A 6,438-nucleotide genomic window follows, 5' to 3' on the forward strand; every position below is an offset into this window, starting at 1 on the left:
TCTTCTTCTCTCAATCTTAAAGCTTCACTGGGTATGGGAGATAAAGTTTATGGATATTGTCTTTAAACTAACCATTGAAAAGGTTGCTCAATTTGTAATGACCAGCACTTCTTAGTAAAAATGTCATGGATTTTATGCTCCTTAGGCACCATTTGTTTGCAGGATAAAATAGGGTATGAAAGTTTTACTTTTGAGTCCCACATGTTGGTGGAGTGGGAGACAAGAAAAGGATTTTTCCCACACATACTTTCCGGGAGTTACGAAGGAAGCTTCGGGTTCATATTGGTCGTGGGTTGAGAACGGGAATTGAACTCTATGAGATCGAATCTCCCGTTGTTCCTCAGTAGCTCAGTGGTAGAGCGGTCGGCTGTTAACCGACTGGTCGTAGGTTCGAATCCTACTTGGGGAGATTTGATTCATTCCGAATTAAATGAATTCAGAATGAAAGGGCTCGCTTTGACCGTTAGGAGTAGGTAACCCGTTCCCTGTCTTTCTTTCTATTGCATTCTATCTTATCGTATCCCATTTGTTTGGTTGGCATGGAAAAAATACTTTACCACCCCAATACTTGTTTGGTTGGATGGGGTGGTAAAATTGTCAAAATCATGATATAAAATTACATAAATGTCAAATAACCTTTGTTAAACTTTTATTTTAGGGGAATTTATTGAATTCTATTTTTTACGATGTAATAAACCGATAAATATTATATAATAAATATACTTTAAATAAATTATTATAATTGCATTGACCAGCTCCATTTCCATGTGAGCTAAAGAGATGAAGAGAAAATAAATCCAAAATTCATCTCAAATTTATATTCAACAATTATAACCTTTAGAATCAATATTAAGATAAAGCATTTCATATGGTAATCTATATACAAAATAATGCATGGACCTCAGAAAAGTCTTCAGAATTGCTCTCGCAAGTTGTCGAGTAAAATTGACTCTTTAATGTGCCTTTGTTGCAAGAGATCCCAAATTATTTATAAAAAAGGAAAAAAAAATTAAAGCTATGTTAAATAGCACAACGGCCTCAACGGTTCTCTGTTCTAGGCCTTTTGCCTAATAAATTTTTTAAAACGCCCAGTGCTGAATTTTGAGTTAAAAATTACCGATCTTACCATTAAGTTTGTCCATTTTTACCATTACCCTCTTCCATTCATCTATAACCTTTTTAAGAGAGTCCACGTTCCAAATGTTGAAACAGTTCTCTGTAAATAAATCTTATACCACAATACCCATATGTTTAAGGTTTTCTTATAATATAAACCTTACACAAAAAAACAAAGTCTCCATAAATTTGAAATCTTATATCCACTGTTGTTCTGAGGTTGCCATAACCTTTGGATAAATGATGCTCTACGTGAAACGTTGAATGTCACGAACACATTTGCTTTCATCGGATTTTCACTCAAATATTCAAATGGCCTTTCAACAATATCAATGAGAACATTGAGGATCTCTTGTATGAGAAAAAGCAAAGGTGTCAAATCATTCTCTCAAAATGCATTTACCATCACATTTAAACTTTGAGCAATATTGGTCATTTGTTGGGCGTACAAACCTTGTCTTTCCCCTCTGTTTTGATGGAGTAGTAGGCTGACCTTGATGATTAGTTCCCTCTCCAAAAGACTGCGTAATTGGAATTTGGGATTAAGAAAAAATTGTTGTGACGCATTCACTTCTGACCCCATTGGAATATCACCAAAGTTGATTTGATCCCCATCCATTGCCTCTGCTTGGTTCTGGTGGTAAGTTTGACTACTACTTTGAGTTTGAACCCATTGCCTAGTTGCGGTTTCCTCATCAAAAAGATTTTCCCAAATCTCAAATAACTCAAATTTTTTGTTGATAAAAAGGTTTGGCTTCAAGATGCTCTTGCAAAATAAGAAATATATTTGAATTCAATACACAAAGCCAATGATAATGTCCAATATAAACTATATAAGGAAGTAACTTACCAAAACTTAACCGTTCCAAACACCTTTTACTTACTTATATTTGCTTGGGTAGGTAGATGGGACCAGCAAGACCAAGTATGGAAACCCAAACCAGGCTTTTGCTCCTATCTTCGATTTTTCAATTAAGTTACTAGTTTGTTTGACTATGCGTTGGCTTAGACCAATTCTAGTCATGTTAGGAGCCATATTTTAATAGTTGATATCTAAAGCCTTTCATTCAATCATACAAATTTATGAAATAAAAATGTTTAATTTTTAGATTTCTTGGTGCATGTAATCTGGTTGAGAATTCAAACTTGAAGTAATTTGGATGATAAAGAAGAAAATCAGACTAGCACCCAACAATACAAAATCAAGTATAAGTAATCTGTTGTTAAAGTTGCAATGTGAAAACACATGTTGGAGGGTTTGATCATGTATCAAAGAGTATAAGCATTGGATGGTTCTTCAATGCTAACTAGATATATCTGTTCTTCCAACATTTGGGAGCTTACCATTGTATTCTTCCATGCATTGCTCCTATGGCCATGGTTCAAGAACTCGATCTCACTCCCTCAAAAACCAAGGTGGGATGTTTGGTCATCCCCCCCCCCCCATTCTTTCACCTGGGGTGCAACTCAAATGCCCATCTTAGAGAATGTTGATAAGGACAGTGCTGAAACATGGTATATAGCCTACTTTAGGCCTTTGAACACCACATCAATATCAAATTTATGGGGAAAAAAGGATAAAACTTGGAGTTTGTCTACTATGTAGGTTGTAACCATGATGATGAACCAAGAAGTCTAAAGATACCCTTTTCTACGAACAATTTAATTGCATAAAGTACTCAAATCATAGAGTTTGTAAAACTTCAACCAACATTAGAAATGTTCAAATTACTTTCTTTTGGATGTGTTTGAAAGAATGCTAGATTGGTTGTAGATGTAGTAGCAATGATCTATAAGGTCATCTCCAATGAATTTTCAATGAACATAGACCAAAATCTTGAAAAACTAAGCTAATATTGAAACTCAGTCAAGTTATGGTGAGATATCTCGTCTCAATCAAGATCTAGGTCTTTTTATGTATCAAGCTAGTTCATAATCTGATTTTACGGGATTCATCTGGAGATTTCAAGTCAACCAATATATACCACTAATTGGGGTAGTCTCCTAATTCACCATTTATCTTGTTTAGCTTTTTCAAAATGGAAAGAAGTCGTCGATTTCTCGAGTTCCAAAAATACTTATGGTCAGGTTTGGCTCTAATACCCGCATTAATGCAGATAAGGAAGATGGATTTGCTGGTGGTAGACCGTGAATATTAGTTTGAAGAGCCAAATGAGAGATGCAAGCAACATCTCATTGCAACAATAAACAAATCAATTCCATTAATTCAATCATGTAGAAGCTGGCTGCTTACTATAAATTTATAACCTTCCTTGATCATAATTGGAGAAACTAGACTTACAAAAAAGGAAACAAAAAGAAAAACAAAACAAAGATAACTTAGGAAACAAGATGTGCATGATGCAGATCAACCAACTAGGACCAATTCAAACCAATATTGGAGAAGGAGATGCAGAGGAAAGAGGGCACAAGAAGAGACAACAAAGAGGGACTGTTGACAGAGATATGAGAACAGAGAAGATTAATAGCAGTAGGTAGGAGAAGAAAGAAGCAGAGAAACATTATTTTCTGGAGGAAACAACAGAGGTCGTTAAATCTTAAGAGAGGAAAAAAGAGAGAAGAAAATTGTTCAGAAAGTATTTCCTTTGGGCCGGTCAAATTTGGTCTAAAATACCTTGTCAAAACTACCTAGAATTATCAAACATATTGGTTAAAATTGGTCTAATCTTGGTTATTTATTGGTCAAAACTATCCAAATTTTCGCAATGTTAACTAAACTGTGTCAAAATCTATCAAAACTTAGTATTTTTTTTTCAACTACCTTGATGCTACATCTTGGCTACCTACATAACCAAGTAGTTGTTGTTTTATTTTTTTTTTTGGGGAGGAGGATGAACTTGGAATAGATTGGAATAGATTTCCCATGTGTATCAAAGCATCCAACCCCATTTAGTTCAAATAAGGCTAAGTTATTTTATACATCAATAGTTGGATCCATGTTCAATAACCATTTGGACAACGAAAGTGACAAAAACAATTGCATCTACAAGTCAACAAAGAGGCAAAAGAGGTTCCTGCAACTCTAGGAATTACAACTTCTTTGCATCTGTTTCTATATTTTAAATTCATTAACCAATTACAAGACCACAAAATATCCATATACAAAGCATGGCCCCAGGAATATCCATATACAAAAAAGATTGACAACCAAAAAAGGATACCTACTTAATAAGTTCTACTACTATAATCCAAAAGACTACTAACACAAAGAACATGACATAGAATGCACCACTTAATTCACCATGTACAAAGCATGACCCCAAAATATCCATGTACAGAAAAGATTGCCAATATCTATTGGATGCATCAAATTCGGCATTGATAGCGTGCTTGCCAATCACCCCACATTGGATGCGTGATTTGATCCTTCAATATAACCCCTTGTCGACCACTCTCAATTCTACTAAGTTGTGGCTCAATAACTGGCATTGGATAAAAAACATGTGTTAAAAAATCTTTATCCACTTCATCCAATATAGAGTCTGGTGGCATTACTCCGCAAATGAAGTTGTGCACTGATGTACAAGCTAATAGAATATCTATTTGCTTATTCAAGGAGTACTTTGGTCTTATATTTAATACGTCGAACCTCTTCTTCAACACAGCAAAGGCTCGCTCAATGTGATTCCTAAGAGAGGAGTGCCTATGATTAAATAATTCCTTTTATGTTGTTGGAATTCAGCCCCGTATTTCATTGAGATGATAACGAATACTTTGAAATGGAATAACAAAGTGTCGAAGCAAGGGAAAACCAGCATCAGCTAGATAGTACTTACCTGGCCATATAAACATAAGCACTAAAGATTAGTGCTTGAATAAAAAGGAAAAGTAAATCTATCTTATGTTTAAATATAATGCCAATCACAAACTTGGAGGATACACAATTCCATTTTCCATTGTAATGACACTAGCTAATATCCTTTAGTCTAAAGCCGACCCCTCCCACTCAGCTAAAACCATTGTAAACTTCATATCAAAATCACAAGCCGCTAGCACGTTTTGTGATAACCATTGTTTTCGGCCAAGAAATCTACCTTCAATCTCTTTAGGTACCGATGTTGGTACATATGTACCATCAATTGCACCTATACAATCCTAGAATATCGTTGATCTATTAGATTAACATCCATAATCTTGAAACATAAATAAACAAAATTTTGGAATTTTAAGGATTCCATAGCTTGAAGTATGGCCATCATTTATAATTATGTCTAATAATTGAATGTGCCTCTGTAGACGATTTTCAAATGATAAATTGATCTTGCATGTCAATAATAGCATCCAACACTAAGTTGAAATACCTAATTGTTTCTCCTAATCTTCGCCAATAATATAGATTGTTAGGGGTAACTACACCAAATGCTATAATGTGTAAGAATATAGCAACTTGCTATTCAACACTACAATGAATTGTGTCATGGAATCTTCCGGGTGATTTGAATAAGAATGTGAACCTATAAAAGCACTTTATGTTCATCTGAAGCATATCATGACATCTTATGTCATTCCCTTCGATGTCTATTAATAAAGTCATTGTAGTCAAGTATGAATTTCTAGGTGGTGATGGTCCATTCTCTTCTTCATCTTGTATATTAGCCCTGTTATCCAATATGACAAATATGCAAGCTATCATAGCTAGAGAAAATGCAACGGCTACAACTTTTTTTTGTTATTCATAGCTACTAACATCCATACTTGACATCATTTGTTCCTATAAAGAATTGTATATACATAAAAATAGAAAGAAGAACATTACCATCCACATAGAACATAAGGGTTTTTACTTTACCCAAAACTTGACTTAAAATGTAACATCCAACCGAAAGAAATCACTCAACTACAATATTTTAATTAAAGGGGGGGGGGGAGGAGGAAACCATTCCCCAACCACCCAACCTCAAAAACCACAAAAGAAAGAGTTTTCTAGGCAAAGAGGAAACTTTTTAATGTGCCAAGAGTAGAGGCTATGTCATAGAGTTAGTTTTATTTTTTTATTATTATTTTTTAATCCAAGGTTCATCCAGACAAGCTTGTGCGCACCACGACTACATCCTCAGGGGACCTTTTATATAATTAAATATAGGCGGGGCTTCGCCCTTGGCCCCGAGGGGATTTGAACTTTGACCTCCTATGTGGAAGCGTTGGCCTTTTGCCAACTGAGCCACCCCTCAGGGTTGAAAATTTTCTTATTAAGAAATGAAATTCTTAAGCTACAAATAGCAACCAAAAGGTTTTACCCCATCTTTGACCACCCATACTTTTGAGAATATTTAACTTACTCCCTCCCTAATAATGTGATAG

The 6,438-nt window shown here is 34.9% G+C and overlaps 1 non-coding gene across 1 annotated transcript; it reads left to right on the plus strand.

Annotated features, from left to right (window-relative positions):
- Positions 1–337: 337 nt before the first annotated feature.
- On the plus strand, positions 338–409 carry TRNAN-GUU (transfer RNA asparagine (anticodon GUU)). The gene has a single exon. It is a non-coding gene; the product is annotated as a tRNA-Asn (tRNA).
- Positions 410–6,438: the final 6,029 nt, after the last annotated feature.

Source organism: Hakea prostrata, chromosome 2 (genome assembly GCF_041222555.1).
Source record: "Hakea prostrata isolate BN-2017 chromosome 2, UWA_Hpros_2, whole genome shotgun sequence".
Classification (NCBI taxonomy): Eukaryota; Viridiplantae; Streptophyta; class Magnoliopsida; order Proteales; family Proteaceae; genus Hakea; species Hakea prostrata.